The sequence below is a fragment of the Amblyraja radiata genome, chromosome 31 (assembly GCF_010909765.2).
Source record: "Amblyraja radiata isolate CabotCenter1 chromosome 31, sAmbRad1.1.pri, whole genome shotgun sequence".
Taxonomy (NCBI): Eukaryota; Metazoa; Chordata; class Chondrichthyes; order Rajiformes; family Rajidae; genus Amblyraja; species Amblyraja radiata.
In genome coordinates this window covers 22810669-22833729 of record NC_045986.1, presented here as the reverse complement: position 1 = coordinate 22833729, position 23061 = coordinate 22810669, and the positions used below count along the sequence as shown (strand labels likewise).

The window sequence follows — 23061 nt, the reverse complement described above, 5'->3', positions numbered from 1 at the left end:
TTCACCAGTGCAGTGATGTAATGGTTTTAACTGAGGTGCTTCGCAGCAGAGTTCTCAAAGCATGAGACGTAAGCGTAGATAAGAGATGTTAGGACAAGCAGTTGATATCTTGGCCAAGGTGTTATAATTCGAGAATGAGTGAGAGAAGCAGCAAATTTGAATTATAGAACCTATGCAGCTGAAGGCATAGAATGTTGTAATTGTTGGTAACAGTCTTCGCTATCTATAACACCACCCACTTTAGTGTCATCTGCAAACCTGCTAATCATGCCTTGTACATCCTCATCCAAATCGTTGATATAACCCACAAACAGCAATGGGCCCACCGCTGATGACAGGCTTCCACTCCGGAAAACACATTCTGAAGGGTCCCAACCAGAAACGTCACTTATCCATGTTTTCAAGAGATGCTGCCTGATCTGCTAAGTCATTCCAGCAAAGTATTCTGGATGACCTGAGACCCTTAATTATGCAATTAAATGCAAGCCTTTCCTCATAATTTATTGCTATTTTGAACCAGAACAGACAGCAGTGATCCATAAGGTGGAAAGAAGGTCTTGGACCTGAAATATTCACTATTTCCCTTTCCACGGCTGCGGCCTTGCATGTTTACAGAATTTTCTGTTTTTATTGTGGCAAAACAGGCATTGTGCTTTATTTGTTTCAGTGGCCATTGTGATGGTGACTTTGATCCATTTTGGTGAATTAAACCATGTGCATAAGTGATTGTGCGGCTGATATTCCAAATTAATTATCCGCGTGAGCAAAGTATCACAACATTAACATGCTTGCTTTTAAGTTGGTGTAAAATTAATAATTCTGTGCTCGATTAACATATGCAGTTTTTCCATTGTGTAGTGCATGGGAAAAGATGTTAGTTTTTCAGTGACATGATACCTGGTCAAATGTACAATTACCACTGCGGTAATTGTAGTTAACAAGAGTTCACAGGAGTTCACAGGATAGAGAATTGGCTTCATGGACTAATTGCCAAGTAATGTAAAAAATAATTCTTTGGTAGTGAAGACTAACTTGCCAGGAGTGGACTAAGGTGTCGATCAGTAAAAAAGTTTCTGATTGGAACCTTTAGCATGAAGCCACAAGTATAACAAGGGTGAAAAACTCAGTTGTTCCCATCATGCATTCAAGATTGTACCGTAACACAGGGCGTGACCTACACACACTGTCAATCCCATCCTGCTCTCCCATACAAACACCTGCAAGAAGGTGAGCAAATACTAGGAAATTACTCGCTGAAGGCCGAGATCAATAATATACACCCAGGTGAGCATTGGGGCTGATATTAATATTCTTGATTAAACAACCATAACTTGAGGACAAAATCTTGCAAAAAGATCCACTAAAGTTCTGTATCCATTTGCCCTTTCAAAATCTTGCATTAAGCAGTAATATCAGAACCTGAGGCACACTTTGATAGATGTTGAAATCAGCCTTCAGTTGCTCCCACAATTGATGAAAAATGTTATTGCAGTTGCAGGCATTGTTTTGCTCCAAGCTCAGGGAGAAAAAGACCGATTCTTATTCAACTGCAGAATCTCCTCATCTTTATTTCTTTGCCGATGAAACGAATGTTGCAGAGGCTTGGTCGGAATTGGCATTTTTTTCTAATGCATGCTGCCAATCACAAGTCATAGCAACAATCTTGACCTCAACATTAGCTAAAGCAAGGAGCTGATTGTTGACTCAGGAAGGAGAAGGTAAGGATTCATGAACCTGCCTTTATCCATTGGCCTTCATCAATCCAGAATTTAGTTTAGTTTGGTTTAGAGATACAAAGCTGAAACAGGCCCTTTGGCCCACCAAGTCCGCACCGACCAGCGATCCCGCACATTAACACTATCTACACACACTAGGGATAATTTTCACTTACACCAAGTAGCCAATTAACCTACAAACCTGTACGTCTTTGTAGTGTGGGAGGAAACCGAAGATCTCGGAGAAAACCCACACGGTCACGGGGAGAAAGTGCAAACTCCGTACAGACAGCACCTGTAGTCGAACCTGCGTCCCTAGCGCTGTAAGCGCTGTGAGGCATCAACTCTCCCGCTGCGCCATTGTGCCACCCTTGAGTGTAGAAGTTAGGAGAATATGTTACAGTTGTGCAAGACAATGGTGAGAATACACATTTGGAGTATTGTGTTCTGTGTTGGTCACCCTGTTGTAGGAAAGATGTTAAACTGGATGGTGCAGAGAAAATTTTATGAGGATTTTTCCCGGACTCGAGGGCCTGAGCCATCGGAGAAGGTTAAGCATTTCTTGCTCAGAATGCCAGAATGTTCATTGTGCAGCTCTGCTAAAATCTGCCTGCTCAACAGACTTGATGCAAAAAACTTGTGCCCCATTTAATCCATTTGTATCCAGTTAACAACTCATTGTTTATAAATCGTACAGCTCCATATCTTCATCTGGATAGTTGCCTGATTTTATCCATTTTTTAAAGGAATTTTTATATCTCTACTTGAAAACAATTTGCACCTTCTTAACCTCTCCATTGGTGCAACTAGAACATGATCTGCTATATTCAAGGTGAAAATAATGCACTCACCTCGGCATTTGACCTCTAAAACGATAACCTTAACAATGCAACTGAAGTTGCATTTTGAATCAATGGTCCTTGTTCGATTGTGTAATCATATTTAATTTAGTTTAGAGATACTGTATGAAAACATGCCCTTCGGCCCAATGAGTGCATGCTGACCAGTGATCACTCGTTCACTAGTTCTATCCCGACTAACCTGCACGTCTTTGGAAAGTGGGAGGAAACTGGAGCACCCAGAGAAAACCCAGAGGTCACAGGGAGAACATGCAAACTCTATACAGACAGCACCCATAGTTGGGATCAAACCCAGGCGCTGTGAGGAACCAACTCTACAACTGCACCACTGTGCCGCAATAGGTCCATAATGTCCACTTTTGCATTCTCAATGCAGCCGCTGTCAGCATTGTCGACTTTGGACCATGAATGACTAAAAGTCTGTACAAAAGGAAATTATGCAATGTTTTCACAGAGGAAGTAATGTTTAAGGTTAGGATTTATTTAATGAGGAAATTATAGGCGTTATCTACTGGTAAAAGGACTGGAAATTATGATATTGCAAATGAGTTCCTGCCAAAAGCTATTTTTGAGCTTGTCTTCCTGGACACCTTGGGAACATAAGCTGTCCAAGTATAAAAAAAAAATCATTTCAAAATTACAGGCAAATTGCAGTCAGTCTTCAATCCTTTGAATAACTTATCAGCTGGAAGTTAGACTTAGTTCCTGTTAGATTAGAAAATAAATGTATTAATGATGGCATCTTGCAGTTCCGTTAATAATCTTTTCTGCCATGGTACAGATTTCATATTGGGGCTCAGATTGGCTCAAAGTTGTAATATAATCATTGCTCCCAGGGGAAGTGCTTCAGCAGACTTGGTCTGTTCGGAACAGTTGGAAATTTGTGCAGAGAAATGGCAGGTGGAGTTTAATCCACACATGGGTGAGGTTGGGAAGGCAAATGCAAGAGGAAAGTATACAGTAAAAGGCAGGACCCTGAGGAGCATTGATGTAGAGAGGGATCTTAAGGTGCAGGTCCCTTAAAAGTGGCATCACACATTGACTGGGTGGTACAGAAGATGTTCGCCATGCTTGCCTTTGTCACTTGAGGCAACGAGTATTAAAGTTGGCAGTGTCTGGATGTTATTCAATGTCTGAAGAAGGGTCCCGAGCCGAAACATCACCCATCCTTTTTCTTCAGCGATGCTGCCTAACCCGCTGAGCTAATCCAGCACTTTATGTCTATGTTCAGTATAAAAATTAAGTTTGGCCACATTTGGAGTATTGCGTGCAGTTCTGATCGCCGCATTGTGGAAAGGATGGGGAGATTTTGGAGAAGGTGCAAAAGAAGTTCATCAGGACGTTGTCTGGATTGGAGAGCATTAGCTATAAGGAGAGGATGGACAAACGTGAAAAGCTTTCTCTGGAGTGTTGGAAGCTGAGAGGGGTGAGGGAACGTGACCAGATAAAATTATGAGGGGCATAGAGGTTGAGCCTTTTTCCGAGGATGGAAATGTAAAATGCTATGGAGGCCATAGATTTAAGATGACTGGGGAAAAATGTTTAAAGGAGATTTATGAATCGAGTGATTTTTACACTGAGAGTGGTAATTTTCTGGAATGTTTGAGAGATGAAGAGGCAGAATAAGATAAGGTAGCCATGTTTAAGAAAGATTTAGATAGACACCTGAACAGGTAGGGAATAGAGGATATGTACCATGTGCGAAGTGGTGAGCTTCTTGCACCACACCTGCATGGACCTGAGGTTCTCAATAACATTGGGAATGCTTTTTCTCCACTTTGAGTGGTTATGGACCAAGGATTCCCAGGAGAAAGTTGGGTCATTAGCAACATATATAACAGAGCTGGAACAGGAATTATCGCCAGCCACACCGATAATATCAGCAGTGACATCTGCAACATCACCAACATCAGCAGAAACATCTGTAACACTATCATCAGCAACTCCAACATCTGCAGCACCAACATCTGTAACACCAACATTAGGCACCAACTAAATAGGCCACTAACACCAATAGATATCAGTAGGCCAAACAAGCACATCATCCTGAAACAATACAACTATTCATAATTCAAAAATCACTGCAACCAAGTCAACAAGATTGGGATGTGATGTTTAACCATCTTATGCCCCTGCCCCAGCCCCACTTAGGAAACCTGAACGGAAACCTCTGGAGACTTTGCGCCCCACCCAAGGTTTCCGTGCGGTTCCCGGAGGTTTTTGCCAGTCTCCCTACCTGCTTCCACTTCTTGCAACCTCCGGCAACCACCTGCAACCTCCGGGAACCGCACTTGGGTGGGGTGCAAAGTCTCCAGAGGTGTCCGTTCAGGTTTCCTAAGTGGGACAGGGGCATAAGTGATATAAACAGGCCCTTCGACCCATTGAGACCGCACCGACCAGCGATCCCCGCACATTAACACTATCCTACAAAAAATTTTTTTTAAATTACCAAGCTAATTAACCTACAAACCTGTAAGGCTTTGGAGTGTGGGAGGAAAGCAAAGTTCTCGGAGAAAACCCACGCAGTCACGGGGAGAATGTAAAAACTCAAGCACACGAGACCAGGATCGAACCCGGATCTCTGGCGCTGTAAGCTCTGTAAGGCAACAACTCTACCACTGCGCCACCATGCCACCCAATTGAAAGTACTATTTTTTTTAAGGGAATTTATATACCATAAGAATAAACAGAAAACATTATTAGTAGAAAGAAGTATGTTCTTTTCGAATCTTTGTTCAGTATCCATTGTCAGAGCATATGGCTTGGCATATGTGATTCAGACAGAGATTTCAGTCTGGCAATCTCATTAACAAATAAGATTCCACAACTTGAAATAATCTAACATATTTATTGGTGTACAAAGGTATTATCTACTGGATGTTGGTGCTTCATATCACGAAGTGGGGTGGAAGATTGCAACCTTCACGTGGTCCACCCTGTTTCGATGAATGCAATCAACCCGGCGTGCACAATCAAATAAGATCAAATAGAACAAGTTGTCCTACAACTTTAGGCTGTGCACGCCATACGCAAGACGAAGAAGATATCACTAAGTGTTGAGCACAGAATGCAGAAAGCTGACTGACTCAGAGATTTCATCTTCTCTAACTCCACCTGCCCTTGTTTATCAAGAGTTCCTTCTGCAATTCACCTGAATTCAATTGGCACCCTCTTGCACCCTCTTCACTTAGAAAAACATGATTTTTAGAATCACAGTTATTTTATAGAATCACAATTAAAAACATGATTTTTAGAATCACAGTGATTTTTAGAATCACAATCAAAAACATGATTTTTAGAAACACATGATTTTAGAATCACAAAACCATGATTTTTAGAATCACAGAATCACAGAAAGAAACCGACTTCTTTCTAAGTTGGTTTCACTGTTAAGGGATTCTGTTCTTCACTAAAGATTATATAATATTTCACTAATGGCATCTTTTAACCACTGTTTGCTAATTGTGATTTTGAAACAGAATGACTAATTGATGTTACTATTGTTCAGATACACAGTAATTGTAAGATGGTGAACACAGTACTGCTGAAATGGGAACCAATCTGCATAGTAGTGGCAATTAGCTTTGCTGGAGTTGTGCCAGACCTAAAATAGTGAGAACTGCAAATACTGAGATAATTGCAACAACAGAAAAATCAGCGTCAACATTATTAATTAAATTCTTTTCTGGTGAGAGGATCAGATCATGGTGAAAGGCGCAGAATCAAGAGCAAACTAATAGCATTTGCATTTGGTGGAACAAAAATTGAATAGAATAGGAAATAAATATCTGGTGTTGGATTGAATTTTGTGTTTAACCTGTACCCTGAAACTAGCTTACACACAGGACCCAGTTGCCCTCTTAAATACAGCTCAGATAGGAACAGACACAAAGAACATCCAGCAGTGATGAGTTTTTCAAACAAGTTGGTTTATTCAAGGCCTTAACAGTATGCACTGGAAAATACTTTGAGAGAACCCAAAGTGTTTCAAAGATTCGCCGCACCCATGGCATCTTATACTCTGTGTTTCAATGGCTACATGGGAATATTACATTCTTTAAATATTTAACATGTTATTAATGTTTGTTTGTAATCATTTAGACACTGTAATTGGCTCGATTGTAATCAAGTATTGACTGGTTAGCATGCAACAAAAGCTTTTCACTGTATCTTGGTACACATGACAATACTCTAAACAAAATTGACATCCTTATTTTTTTGCTCTCAGAGTAACCTTTAAGTTACCCCTTAATTAATTAAAAAAACATCCTATTTCATAATTAACCCGTATCTCAGGATTATTGTCTTTAGCCTGGTTTATGACACCCCCCCAGGTTTATTTTAACTTTTGCTAGTTATGCCTTGGAATCTAAACATGATAAATCTATTTAACAAAGATAGACACAAAAAGCTGGAGTAACTCAGCGGGTCAGGCAGCATCTCTGGAGAAAAGGAATAGGTGACATTCCGGGTCGAGACCCTTCTTCAGACTGCACGTCAGGGGAACAGATATAGGTGATATAGAGAGATATGGAACAAATGAATGAAAGATATGCTTAACTCCAAGAAGACCAAGGAGCTCATTGTAGACTTCAGGAAGTCTAGGGGCGGCACGCACACCCCCATCCACATCAATGGGACAGAGGTGGAACGTGTTTCCAGCTTCAGGCTCCTGGGGGTCAAAATCTCCAATGACCTCTCTTGGACCCACAATACCTCAACTCTGATCAAGAAGGCTCATTAGCGTCTCTTCTTCCTGAGGAGACTGAAGAAGGTCCATCTGTCTCCTCAGATTCTGGTGAACTTCTACCGCTGCACCATCGAGAGCATCCTTACCAACTGTATCACAGTGTGGTATGGCAACTGCTCTGTCTCCGACCGGAAAGCACTGCAGAGGGTGGTGAAAATTGGCCAATGCATCACCGGTTCCTCGCTCCCCTCCATTGAGTCCGTCCAAAGCAAGCGTTGTCTGCGAAGGGCGCTCAGCATCGCCAAGGACTGCTCTCACCCCAACCATGGACTGTTTACCCTCCTACCAACCGGGAGGCACTACAGGTCTCTCCGTTGCCGGACCAGCAGGTCCAGGAACAGCTTCTTCCCTGCAGCTGTCACACTACTCAACAATGTACCTCGGTGACTGCCAATCACCCCCCCCCCCCCCGGACACACCTCCCACAAGAAAAACACTATGACTGTATGCATGTAAATAGATTTATTTATTGAAATCATATTCTATGTCGCTTTTCCAGGGAGATGCTAACTGCATTTCGTTGTCTCTGTACTGTACACTGACAATGACAATTAAAGTTGAATCTGAATCTGAATCTGAAAATGTAACGATGACCAAGGAAAGGTGGAGCCCACAATGGTCCATTGTTGGCTGTGGGCTAGGTCATAACAAGTTAAACAGACGTTGAATCTCAACAAAACGACAGTGAAACTAGTATGACGCCTAGGGTGGGGGAGTGGCAGAGAGGGGATGCAGGGGTTACTTGAAGTTAGAGAAATCAATGTTCATACTGCTAGGTTGTAAGCTGCCCAAGCAAAATATGAGGTGCTGTTCCTCCAATCGGCGTTTGGCCTCACACTGACAATGGAGGAGGCCCAGGACAGAAAGGTCAGTGTGGAAATGGACCCGAGATGTCCTCATTCTTTAGGAAACTGAGTTTCACTGAATGTTTCACTCGTTATCACCCAGCCCACAATGGACCAAGTACCCAAAAGGTGAATTAATGTTTGGAGGGAGCTTTTAGCAGGCATTTAAAAGGGCTGATTGAGAGGGTTTTACAAAATGCTCATAAGGAATTTGCCTTTTACGAGGTCATTAAATTGCTGCAGCAATAAACCCAGCAGCCAGACCTACATTTATGCAACAATCTCCAGTAATATCGGACTTCTTTCTTTCAGCAGGGAATATTCTGTTCCTGACAACCCTTACGGACCATCATGTTCGGTAGAAATTTATCCTCAGCCGTACGTGTTTAAAATGTGATGTTACAAAGTAGAGGAAATAAATTCAGTTCCATTGAAGTAAATGGAAGTGAATTTCACCGTTGTCCACCTTACCACATTGTGCAGTTAGCAAATATCCCATATCTTGTGCCTGTAATCCACTTTCTTCTTCCTTTGTTCTGTGCAATCTATTCCAGAATGCATCATAGATATATAGACAATAGGTGCAGGAGTAAGCCATTCGGCCCTTCGAGCCAGCACCGCCATTCAATGTGATCGTGGCTGATCATCCACAATCAGTACCCCATTCCTGCCTTCTCCCCATATCCCTTGATTCTGCTAGCCCTAAGAGCTCGATCTAACTCTCTTTTGAATGCATCCAGTGAATTGGCCTCCACTGCCTTCTGAGGCAGAGAATTCCACAAATAGAAACATAGAAATTAGGTGCAGGAGTAGGCCATTCGGCCCTTCGAGCCTGCACCGCCATTCAATATGATCATGGCTGATCATCCAACTCAGTATCCCGTACCTGCCTTCTCTCCATACCCTCTGATCCCCTTAGCCACAAGGGCCACATCTAACTCCCTCTTAAATATAGCCAATGAACTGGCCTCGACTACCCTCTGTGGCAGAGAGTTCCAGAGATTCACCAACTCTCTGGGTGAAAATGTTTTTCCTCATTAGAGCTCTAAATGGCCTACCCCTTACTCTGAAACTGTGGCCCCTGGTTCTGGACTCCCCCAACATCGGGAACATGTTTCCTGCATCTAGCGTGTCCAATCCCTCAATAATGGTCATCAATGTAATGTATAGTTAATTACTGGCAATGGAATTAGATGATGCTCTTTTACAGCCTCAGCCTATTTTTTTTTGGAACCTGGGAATAATATGTTAATGCAATGGCTGTGTTAAAGTAGCTCTGGTAAATGATCTGCAGAAAATTTGGAACCAGCTGCCAATGCACTGTGGGGGTTATGACTGTCATACAAATAACCATCAGGCAGCAAACAATTCTTCCAGCATCTCGTTCAAATTGTTCTCCAATATTTCCAGGGTTATTATGATGTATGATTACTCATTTTAACAGACATATCAAGATACACCGGGTAGAGTTAATCGACTGCCAAACAAGAGACAGTTTTAAGTGACTGGAATTAGATCAGTGTATTCAGTTTTACTGCAGGCTGGGGTTCACAACATAGTTACCAATAATTCAACAGAAATTGCCACTAAATTTAGGAAATGGAAATGTCAACTGCAATGTAATCAACACTTGAGATTTAAGCGCCAGCCTTGTGATTGGGGCAGATTTTATTAAAGACTTGTACTTTGTGCAATAAATTTGAATGTATTTTCCCACATGGCTAAACATCTTGCGCAAACGTCCACATATTGAGTAGTCTGTGAATTTTCGCAGTGTTGAGTATTTATAACTGCTTTGAATGCAGTCTCAAACTGTGCTTAATTTCCACAAGCCTTCTTGTACTAGCTCTGACTGCCCATTCTTCTTAACATACGATTGTTGCCGACAGATGTGTGCTACAGACAATGTAAATGCTGAGTTGGGATAATATTTTTTGTTCACTCGACAGGTGTCACCAAATATTGATCACAAGCAGAAGCCCCAGCTGATTTCCCATTTATGTAGGTTGTCAAGCATGAATAGTGGCTTGACCTGGTGGATCAGCACATGTGGATTGAACATTTGATCTTGTAACAGAGTCCTTGTCATTAAAACAGAGCAGAAAAAGATGGTGTCATGGAGGTACACAGCATGAATACAGGGCCTTTGGCCCATCTCATCTCAGCCAACCAAATGAGTCCCATTTTCCTGTTTTTGGCCTACATACTTCTTTCCTATCCATATACCTGTCCAAATACCTTTTAAAACTTGCAATTGTAAAATACATAGGTACCCGGTGAACATACAGAACACTGATCTATGAAATGGGGCCAATACCGGCACTTGCACTCTGTCCAGGAGCAGTTTTGTAACCAGCTCCACCTCAACCTGATCCAGAATTCTGTGACTCAGTGGAAAGCGGTGAGCAAAACCACTTCTGGTCAGCGTGACCTACTCCCCATCTTCTTTGATATTCTATCCCTTCAAGCTCTCCCTGTTCCACTTTGAACGTCCTGGCCTCCCTTTGAACACATGAGCGCATCCAGCAGTGAGGGTCCTGATCCCTGTTGGGGCCCTCGCAGTCCTGCTGATGCTTCTGGCTCCGTTCCATTCACCTCCACAGGTTCGCTTCCATGCTACCATGTCAAATGGGGAGCGGCTGAGTGGGAAAATTGTGTTAATTTTCTCCAGGAGGTCTTGCAGACCTTTCCGATGGAGTACCTCTACATTCCTCAGCCCTGTCCTGGCTAATTCTGTACCTCAACCTGAGTAGGAGAGGGTTTATTAGATACCTGAGGCTAATCCAGAATTGGTCCAAATTGCCATTTGTAGGGGTAGGAAATATGAGTGAGTAGTTCTCTCTTATCTCATGATGTGACCCAGTATAAAGATGACAGAGCCTCTCTGCAAAACTCACTCATGCATGTCGAGGGAAGCCGCTGGGCCCGAACCCTGCTCGCCCCCCGAAGACCGGAGAACCGATAAGGAGGGAGCTGCTGAAGACATCGGACGTGAGGAGCAAGGGTCGGTTGGAGGGTGAACCAGGGTAATGACTCCAGCATCTACAAGGTCGGCTGCACGAGGCTCCCCCGGGACTCTAAGATGGCCGAGTGGGGAAAGGGGTTCGTGGGCCAATCCGGTTGCAGGCGACGGACGAAAGCCCTGCAGGAGCCTGGCGCCTACCTGGACTGGACTTTGGACTTTGGAAATGACACCAAAGCATAACGGTTCCTGCATGTGTAAATATTTCACTGTGCAGTTGCACATATGACAACTAAAGCACCATTAAGCGCCTTGAGTATTAGAAAGATCAGCATCTGTGGAGGGAATGGATAGATGACATTTTAGGTGGGAACCCTTCTTCAGACTGATTGTAGTAAAGGGGGTGGGAGGGTAGAAATGATATGCCTGGTAAGTGATACGTTGTTACAGGTGAGGAAGTAGTGTAGGAAGGAACTGCAGATGCTGGTTTAAGCCGAACATAGACACAAAAAGCTGGAGTAACTCAGCGGGTCAGACAGCATCTCTGACGAAGGGTCTTGACCCAAAACGTCACTTATTCTTTTTCTCCAGAGATGCTAGCTGACCTGCTGAGTTACTCCAGCTTTTTGTGTCTATCTTCAGGTGAGGGAGGTTTGGGTGGCAGATGGGGGGAGTAAGTGACAAATGAGACAAAGGAGTGTCAGATAAGGAGAGAAAAGCAGTGGAATGTAAAGTCAGATAGAGGGAAATAGGTCAAAGTGGATATGGGAGGGAGAGGGGTGGGGGGGAGGGAATAAAAGCGAAATGAGAGAATTGTAGATGTGAGATCAGTGTGCAGTGGCGGACTGGCCAGGGTGTCAGCTTGCCCGATGGCAAGTGGGCCCCTGATGAAGTGGGCCCCCTATATCAAGTGGGCCCCTGATGAAGTGGGCCCCCTTTGTCTCCTGGCAACCAATATTTTTAGACCCAGTCCGCCACTGTCAGTGTGTGAAAGAGGGAAAGGAACAGGGTGACTGGGGATAGACACAAAATGCTGGAGTATCTCAGCGGGCCAGGCAGCATCTCTGGAGAGAAAGACTGGGTGATGTTTTGGATCGAGATCCTTCTTCAGACTGAGGAGGTGGGAGATGGGAGAAATTGGTGTACACTGGTGTGGGCACAGGAAAGACGGGGTAGAGACTACCACTTGAAATTGGAGGTCTGATGTTGCAAATCAGTGGTTTAAATAAGGATAGGACATACATTATGAAATGTAGAGCCCTTGGTAGCAGTGGTCCTTAATCTACAAGTTCAAAAATTCCTAAAGGTGATAGTGCAGATGGATAAGATGATGATGAAGATGTTTGTCTTCATTCGCAGAGTTTTGCACTAAACGTTATTCCCTTCATCCTGTATCTGTACACTGTGGATGGCTTCATTATAATCATGCATAGTATTTCGCTGACTGGTCAGCATGCAACAAAAAAGCTTTTCACTGTACCTCGGTGCATGCGACAATAAACTAAACTAACTAATAAGGGCAGGGAGATGATGTTTTATAAAACAATGGATAGGCCGTACCCGGAATATTGTGTGCGTTTTTGGTCTCCAGACTACCTGAAGAATGTGCTTGAACCAGAGGGGGTGTCGTGCAGATACATTTAACTTGGCATCATGTCCCTGTGCCGTATTGTTCTATGTGCTTTGTTCTATGCGGAGGAGATACACCATGATATTGACTGAGGTGGAGTTTTTCAGTTATGAGGAGAACCTAGGTAGGGTGGGTTTGTTTTCTCCGGAGCAGGAGAAGCAAATGAGATGTTCAGAATTACGAGAGGCGTAAATAGGGTAGATTGTCAGGAATCTCTCCCTTTGCAGAGATCAGAGAGCATAGATTTCAGGTGCAAAGTAAAAGGTTCAGAGGAGATCTGAGGAAACAACCTTTCACCCAGAGGGAACACACTGCCTGATGCGGTGTTGGATGTAGATACAGTGACAACATTTAAGAAACATCTTGGTGAACCTGAATCTTCAAAGGCTTGAAGCCTACGGAGAAGCTGTTGGTAAATAGGATTGCAATGGAAGGATACTTTTTGTTCAGCATTGACGGTGATGGGCCAAAGGGCCTGAATCTGTGCTGTTCGACTCTGTGGCTCTTTGCTGCATGCAGTGCCTTTAGCCTTTTGTGTCTGAGCCAGCTCTTTGAATGAGAAACTTAATTCATTGCAATTCCTTGCTCTTGTCATAGACAGTGTTTCAGCTAAACTACAATGACTAGCTGGAAGTAGACTGCTGTCTAGTTTCCCCCTCTTGCTGCATCCATCTACATATATAACATTCCTTGTTTTGACATGAAATGAATCAACTTGTCTAAAGACTGGCTTCTGTGTCGCTTGGAGCCGTAAAGAAGGCTGGATACATCCTGCTTTCAGAATAGCTGAGAGAAAATGACAATATTTTTCAAAACCCTTCATTATTTTTCCTGGATATTTTGTCAATTCAAGATTGAGACTGAAAGTTTTTAAGGTAATAAGGGGATCGACTTTAAAGGTAGATCTGGAATTTATACCAAGTAAAATCTGTCACTGGGAGTATAGAAGATGTAATTTCAAATGTCATAAACATTATGAAACTTAGAAGAGTGGTAAATTACTCATAAGGAGAGTCACACTGCGGTATGACAGGTGAAATGTGCAAGTTCTTTGCAGATGTTATTGAAAGTGCAGAAGCAAATAGTGCTGAATTTCAATTGTAAGTACAGGTTAACAACATTAGCCATATCTGCACTCACTCCATATAACAAACCATATAACTCCATATAACAAACCTTTCATTTGGCCACCTTAAGTGAGTCAAAGTGTTTTGTTGGGCAAACAAAGGCTGGGATGAGAGATCTATCAGTTAGATGCCCAACCCCTTCCCTTAATGTGGGAATCTAAGTACCGAGGATACTGTTCCGAATTGTTGCACTTCAACATTATTGAATGACATCGACTGCTAAGTATAACACTGGGACTTTTATCTGCTCAGTTGCATCTGAGGTGGACCGTTTGTCAATATCATTTTTTATTTTCCATCCATGGGGTGTGGGCTTTGCAGGATGAGCCAGTGTTTAATTGCCCATTGTTAATTGACTTTGAACTGTTATAGCTCTTGGGGTGTGGGTCTATCAACAATGCAGGATGTTCCAGGATTTTGACCCAGCGTTGGTGAAGGAATTACCAAGTTAGGATGGTAGTGTTGCCAACATGTGCAGACATTTTTTGTGCTTCAGACCCACCAACGATTTTCTGGCAACTGGTGGTCTGGCACCTCCTTTAAACCGGATAAAATTACGAGAGCGCACTTGGAATTCCCCCCCCGAAAGTCAACCGAATATGTGGCATCTTGAGCAGGTGAGGCAGCCAATCTCAACCTCATTGGGACCTCCCCACCCAATCGGAAGGTGAAATTTGCTCCGTGTGGCTGGGGCACTGGAACACTGGCCCAGCCGGAGCCGGCAGATCCGTTCCCACAGTCGATATCAACAGCTGACTTTATGGGCCTGTATCGCAACCCCCCATATGGCCATGACCTCTGTTGGTCCGGAAAAATGAATAATACGGCAATGCTCTGGAACTAAGGGTGCCAGAAAATCGGTGGTTGACCTGTATATACTTTCTCTTTCCACAGACGCTGCTTGACTCTCCGAGTTCTTCCAGCATTTCTGTTTTTGTTTTCAGTTTCCAGCAACTGCAGTTGTATTTGTTTGTTATATACTGTTATTGTTCTTTATTAATCACTTGAAAAATTGTGCATTCCTGATAGTTCGCAGATCTATCGAATTAACCAACACAGGTTTGTTCATCACTTTATAATGAGACTGTCACAAAATCTGCCCAAAATACGATCTATATGTGTATAAGCTTATCAATATGTGTAATGATGATGGATCGCTGGGATCGACTGCAGGACAATATTCTTGAAAGTTGTGACAATCTTATAAGCTCTTAAATTGAAGCTTTCATGATTTACAACTGTCATTAAATTCTTAAGTTAAACTAAACGGGTAAAGCATAGTTAAGATTGGCTACTCCACTGTTACACGCAATGATGTGAAACCAATTACCTTTGCACTTGAGGTTGTGTAATATTTTAAATCAAGTCATGGAATATGATCATAAGAGAATGTGCCATTATTTTTAATAAACATGCTGTCTCAAACAATTACTCAAAATGAAGAAAATGATAGCCTGGAACAAAACCTGTATTTAGTCTACAGTACAAGTACAGGTTGAGTTTGCTTCAATAACACAATATAATGTTATTTTGAAGTAATTAACCACTTAAGTTTTGCTCCCTTGATTATTGATATCATCGTAAATTCACGTGCTTCTGCTGATTTTTGCATGTTTTTACCTATTGCTGGTTTATAAAGGAAAGGCCATTAAAGGTACGAGCACATTGTGGCAATTAAATTGTACAATGATAATGTTGAACCACGTGTCAAGCTCTCTTCCCTGATGGACATTCATGATCCATTTCTTGTTTGTAATTATCATTGCCTCAAAGGACCCAATTCACTGTTTGACAGATAGGGTCTGCCACTCAGTCTCTGGATAAAAATTAGTTGCTATATGAGTGGCACGGTGGCGCTGCAGTAGAGTTGCTGCCTTACTGTGCCGGAGAACTTGGTTCGATCCTGACTACAGGTGCTTGTCTGTACGGAGTTTGTACATTCTCCCCGTGATCTGCTTGCGTTTTCTCCGGGTGCTCCAGTTTCCTCCCACACTCCAAAGATGTAGAGGTTTGTAGGTTAATTGGCTTGGTAATATTGCAAATTGACTCTAATGTGTGTAGTATAGTGTTAGTATGCAGGTATTGCTGGTTGGCATGGACTTGGTGGGCCAAAGGGTCTGTTTCCGCACTGTATCTCTAAAATTAAGTAAACTAAAATACCCGCTGAAATGTGTAGACAAAATAAAATAGTACAGTTTGACTCACTACCACACTGCCCTGCAGACAGGTTATTTAAATGTACTATTGGCGTTAACAACAATAACAGAAGATCACTTAAACCTTTCACAAGAATGCAAGAAAATAGGTGCAGGAGTAGGGGAGTAGGCTACTTGACCCTTCAAGCCTGCCCCCCCATGCAAGACGGCTGACCTATGCCAGGCTTGAATTCCTCCTATGTTCCACAACCCTGTAGGCCTCAATCCCCTGATCTTTCAAAAGTATGCACAATTTTACCTGTATACCTAGCCCACTATTTGGAGACATGCCTACTTAACCCAAAACGTATGCCTCAGAGAATCCAGTGCACAACACATACATACAAAGGATCTAAGAACCACACACAGATCAGGGTCACATTTGTTATGCTTGGGCCCTCTGAAGACCAAAGTATCTCGTAAATGGGGAACTGGTCTTCTGTATGCAGAGCACAGGAAATGCCCACTTTTCACGAAATGCCAATGTTTTAAGTGGCTTGTGCACAATTACCTGATTGGACCTTATTTGGCATCGTCCCGTCCCCCTATCGGTAATGATGTCAGACTTTGGAGCAGCTTGCTAGTCAGAATTGTGGCCAGTCACCCGTAATCAATCTGAAGAAGGGTCTCAACCCGAAACGTCACACATTCCTGCTCTCCAGAGATGCTGCCTGTCCCGCTGAGTTACATACAGCGTTTTGTGTCTATTGTCGGTAAATAATCATGCATATATTGTAAACGTGGCACCTAAAGTATGACTCAAGGGGGTTTAATAAGATCAATAAATCACATAGTTTGTTGATGTGCGGTTTATAAGTGTCAGATAAATATCCTACCATATGGCATAATTATCTTTTACAAACTATCTACATTTATTTCCAGCAGGGTATTTGATGACATCTGGAACAGTTTAATGAACATGGTATCGTGGTTTCAGTTGTTTTCCTGTGGTGTTAGGAATAGTTGTGTGAGATACATTGTGTGGGTGATTTGATTAGGTCAAAGCATGCTAGAGTAAACAATGGGATGGGCAGAAGTAACAAGAGCCTTTGAAAGGCGCTTAATGAAATGGAAGAAAAGCTTGTACTACTTTGTTCAAAGTCTTATTTCTTCATTATATCTACAGTACATCTCAACAACGAGAAAATTGGTGCAGGACATTTGAGCTTTCGTTCAACTGCGACGAAGAAATGTAACTATTTGTTGACTATTAGCGTACTTCAGTTATACACCTTGCCAGAGAATCTGTTAATTTAGAGAATAGCATATGTTAAACAGCCATTTACAAAGGATGTGTATACTATTCAGTCAATTAGTGGAGTATTTAATAATCTCATTATTCAAACTATTTTCACGAGACATAAAACTGGCATCCTTAAATTAAATACGAATTAAAAAGGACATCAAGCAGCAATTAATGGGGATGTTTAATTGTGTGATTGTGGAAGTTGTAGTGCTAGTTTACCTGAAACAGTGTTTAGTACTTTTAAAATGTTTGCAGAGAAACAGTGAAAGTTTTATTCAAAAATGAAATGTTGCAAATGCCATTACAATGAATTTAGTTTAGTTTAGTTTAGAGATACAGCACGGAAACAGACTCTTTGGCCCACTGTGTCCACGCCCACCAGCGATCTCCCCGCACACATGAACTATCCTACATACTAGGGACAATTTTTATCAAAGTCAATTAACCTACAAAATTTGTTCCCGATATTGGGGAAGTCCAGGACAAGGGGTCACAGTTTAAGGATAAAGGGAAAATCCTTTAGGATCGAGATGAGAAAAACATTTTTCACACAGAGAGTGGTAAATCTCTGGAACTCTCTGCCACAGAAGGTAGTTGAGGCCAGTTCATTGGCTATATTTAAGAGGGAGTTACATGTGGCCCTTGTGGCTAAAGGGATCAGGGGGTATGGAGAGAAGGCAGGTACGGGATACTGAGTTGGATGATCAGCCATGATCATATTGAATGGCGGTGCAGGCTCGAAGGGCCGAATGGCCTACTCCTGCACCTATTTTCTATGTTTCTAAACCTGTACATCTTTGGAATGTGTGAAGAAACTGAAGCACCTGGGGTAAATCCACACTATCACGGGGAGAACATACAAACTCCGTACAGACAGCACCTGTAGACAGGATCAAACCCGGGTCTCTGGCACTGTCAGGCAGCAACTCTACCGCTGTGCCAAGTGCTTCCCCAATGTTTACACCAGATCACTGGAATTCCTTTGCAAATTATTTTAATATATATGTGGCACTAATTGGATATATATGTAATATTTTCAATAATATGGAAACGTAACTCAATGGCACTTTATAATAATAATAATAATGGATGGGATTTATATAGCGCCTTTCTAATACTCAAGGCGCTTTACATCGCATTATTCATTCACTCCTCAGTCACACTCGGTGGTGGTAAGCTACTTCTGTAGCCACAGCTGCCCTGGGGCAGACTGACGGAAGCGTGGCTGCCAATCTGCGCCTACGGCCCCTCCGACCACCACCAATCACTCACACACATTCACACACAGGCAAAGGTGGGTGAAGTGTCTTGCCCAAGGACACAACGACAGTATGCACTCCAAGCGGGATTCGAACCGGCTACCTTCCGGTTGCCAGCCGAACACTTAGCCCATTGTGCCATCTGTCATCGACTTTAGTGTCACATGGATCCAGGTATAGTGAAATTCCTTCTATGCAGTAGTTCAATATAGTCAGTGACAATCTTACTATGCATAGGCATAATCATAATCATGTACAATGTGTATGAATAATAGATTACACCGAGACAGTAAACACGAGCCACCTAATTTCTGGTGCTTTCTTGCATCCAACTGCAAACAGAAGTAAATTTAATTATTGTTTAAATATTCAAAGCAACAAAATTGACAGTGTCAATACCAGCAAACAACAGTCATATATCATCGCCTGAGTATTGATTGAAAAAGGGTATAGAAAATAACAAATATTATTTTTATTAACCATTTTATAGCCTGGAGGGTTGAATATTTAAAAACTATAACTTGATTGAAATTTATGGCTGTTTAAAACTGAAAACCTTGCATGAATGGAGCAAGTTACAGAAGTATGTGTGCATGTGTATACACACACTGAACTTTTTTTGTCTCTCCCGTTATGTAGCTATGTTTACCTACTCTGTTGTGTGCTGCAGCAAGTAAGAATTTCATTGTCCTATCTGGGACACATGACAATAAAACCCTCTTGACTCGTGAACTTCAGGATCACATAAGAGTGTCGCAACCAATAAAGGATTTGAGACCTTCAGACCACTTTGTAATGCAGGGATTGGCATTAGACAGCAGAGAAGGAGATGTGATGACTCCTCTATCTACAGATATTATTGTTTTGACGATGTCAGTCAAATCTACTGATCTTCCGTACCTCATTGCGATTTTGTCCTTAGTAAGATGATATAAAAATAGCTCAAACATTGTCAGGCTCTATGAAAACAAACACTTGAGAAAATATTTCTCACAAGTTTTATTAAAAGACGACTAGTTATTCCGTTTTTTAAGACATGGAAGGTTATGTAGATCCATAGACAATAGGTGCAGGATTAGGCCATTCGGCCCTTCAAGCCAGCACCGCCATTCAATGTGACCATGGCTGATCATCCACAATCAGTACCCCGCTCCTGCCTTCTCCCCATATCCCTTGATTCCGCTAGCCCTAAGAGCCCTATCTCACTCTCTTTTGAATGCATCTAGTGAATGATTTAATCCACTGATACCATAACTCTACTGCTCATACATTTCTCAGTGATTTGTTCGCATTTCTGCACCTCTTTCTCAGGCTGACTGTGAGGAGACTCGTTGTCTATGCCTAACAAACTGATCGTCCCTATTTTTTTGGTCCTAACTTCTAACCACCAGGCTCCATTTTATGAGTCTTCTGGGATATTCTCCCTAATTATCACAGTAAATAACCACTTATTGATTTGTTACAGGTGTAATATGGTGCAACACAACCCTGGAAAATAATTCTTTTAGAACTAGGTGATGGGTGTGAATCGTCATGAATAAGACACACTCCCTTTCCTTCTTGTTTAGCCTTACCTTTTTTAGATTCCTTACTTATTTTCTTTTTCTTTTCTTAAGGCCCCCCTTTTCTGTGGGGCCCTTTTTTTCTTCTTCTTTTCTTTTCACATTTTCAAGCATGCAGTCTACTTAACCATTATCATTCACTTAACGCCAACTACTGCGGACTACACTTCACCACTATCCTCACTCTTTTCTTCTTTCTCTTTTTTCTTTTCTCATTTTCTATTATAGGATAAAGTTTAAAAAAAAAAAATGTTGTACAAGAAATGTAGTATGTTGCATATTATGATTAAGATGTATGTACATTGCTTCTAATAAAATAAAAAAAATAAAAATAAAAAATAAAAATAACCCCTTAATCAATATTATAACTTCACTCCTCTTTTACATCCTCCTCATCATGCCTGAGGCTTCCATATGCTGGAACACTGAGCTGCCAGTGTTCGTGCCGACCAATGATCACCCTGTACACTAGCACTACCCTACACACTAGGGACAATTTACTATTTTACCCAAGCCAATTAACTGACAAACCTGTATGTCTTTGGAATGTGGGAGGAAACCGGAGCACCCGGATAAAATCCACACAGTCACGGGGAGAGGTGTATAAACTCATGATCGGAATAGATAGGGTGAATTCACAATTCCCAGAATTGGAGAATCAAGAACAAGAGGGGAAAGGCTTCAGGTGAGAAGGGTAAGATTGAATAGGAGCCTGAGGGGCAACCATTTGATAAAGAGGGAGGTGGGCATACAGAACAAGTTGCCAAAGGAAGTAGTTGAGGTTGGTATGAACACATTTGAAGGACATTTGGACAGGTACGTTGATAGGAAAGGTTTATGGGCCAAATGGGACTCCCCTCCACCCCATACTTTTAGTCTGAAGCAAAGTCCCAACTCAAAACGTTACCCTTCCTTTTCCTCCAGAGATGCTGCCTGACCCATTGAGTTACTCCAGCATTTTGTGTCTTTGTTATAAACCAGCATCTGCAGTTCTTTGTTTCTACTACTTCTTCATCTGTCACTTGTCAGGCTTGATCCCGGCCCCACCTCCCTGTTCCAGCTTCCTCCCTCAACTGCAATCAGTCTGAAGAAGAGTTCAACCCGAAACACCGCCTGTCCATTCCCTCCTCAGATGCTGCCTGACTTGCTAAGTTCCTCAGCACTGTGTTTTACTCAAGATTCCACGAGGAAATGTTTACGAAAGGAAAGACGTGGTTCTCTAAATACAATATTGCTAACCCGTTAATGAGCACCAGGGGCCACTGTTGGCTCATACATCCACCCAGTGATCACGGAGGCAGGAGAGGGACAGTAATGGCAAGAAACGTCGCTGATTAGTAAGGCAAAAATAAAAAAAACTCACAATAAGCTTCAAAATCATCAATCGAATAGAGTGACACTCAATAAAATAGAGGCTCCCAAACATGGAAAAGATTAATTTGGTTTTCTAATTCGTTCTTCTCCCTATTTTCTGTCACTCGGTTGTGCCCTTCCCAAAGTTGGTCATTATATGTAACTAAAGAATAATGATGTAGTGACATTTCATTATTTGCAGTTAAGACCCATTTGCAGCAACAGTGCCTGTGGTAGGAAGCATTCCCAGTTGAGTTTCAAAATATTTATTTTATTGTTCAGCGATGTGTAGGAAAAGTTGGAAGTAAATTTTAAAGAGCCAAACAGTTAATTAAAAACTTCTAAAGGATTCTTTCGGTTTTCTTTCCCCTAGTTGCACGAGTCTTCCATTCCTTATGTTTGTGGAACTACTGGGCAAGTAATGTAAGAGTCAGGTGATCCAATCTTGCCCCGCCCCTCCCCCATACCTTTCACTACCATCCCTCCCTCTGGGTCTATTTTTCTTTTCCCTCCTTTCTCCTTATCACATGGCACTATTTCCACCATTTTGTCTGCTCCACTTCACCTCTAGTCTTGATTGTGATCTCAACCCGTCTTTCCCCTACCTGACTCATCTGCCCTTCAATCCCCTCCTCTCCCCCAGATCCACCTATCACTTGCCAGCTCTTGTTCATCTCCTTCTCCTCACCTCTCTCTGCCTGTCATCTCCTTGCCACTCCAGTCTGAGGAAGGGTTCTGACCCAAAACATTGCCTGCCCATTCCTCTCCTCAGCAACTGGCAGACAGGCTGAATTTCTCCAGTAGTTTGTTTTTTAGCGCAAGATGTCAGGGTCATTTATACTGTGCTAAAGGTATAGAGTAGTCATCCTGGGGTTATTGGCTAAACATAACGTATGTAGTACAACAGTCATAATATTCTCCAGAATAGAAAACCCTCATGTGGGAAGGTTTGAAGATAGAACTGCTGGCATTTACAAGACTGTATGAAACCAATCACTCTGAATGATGTTACAGTCTCCTGTTGTGAGAACTGGAATAAGTACTACAAGAGCTGGTAATGTTACATGAATAGTACATCTGGGAATAACGTAGCAAGAAAGAGAATGAGTAAAGATGGTATAAACCATTAATCTATAATGATATATCAGTTAAAAAGGGCAGCAGAAAAAAACTATAACAATAATAAGTTCTCCATCCAACGTAAATAGCATTGGCATTAATCCCAACTAACCAGATTTTATATCCAAATATATTTCATCAGACAATCCCAGTTAGTTTAAATATAGCCAAGAACATCAAAAAAGGACACTAAAAGGGTTATAGATAAAATAGGGCATTGCATTGTTCTAATTGTCAGAGAGTTATACAGAACAGAATTCAGCTCCTAGCCAATGACATCCCCACAGGTCATCAAGCACCAGTTTCCACTCATATCATTTTTGTCCCCTCTATATTCCCATCATCTTCACTCAGATTCTACCACTCACTTGCACACAGCGCCCATTCTACAGTGGCCAATCAACTCTCCAACTTGCAATTCTTTAAGGTGTGGGAGGA

At 42.1% G+C, this 23061-nt stretch overlaps 1 long non-coding RNA gene across 1 annotated transcript; it reads right to left on the bottom strand.

Moving 5' to 3' along the window:
• Positions 1–4507: 4507 nt before the first annotated feature.
• On the bottom strand, positions 4508–20183 carry LOC116990649. The gene is made up of 3 exons (XR_004416590.1): positions 20138–20183; positions 10606–10612; positions 4508–4518 (listed from the first exon to the last, which is right to left on the bottom strand). It is a non-coding gene; the product is annotated as an uncharacterized LOC116990649 (long non-coding RNA).
• Between the last annotated feature and the right edge of the window lie 2878 nt (positions 20184–23061).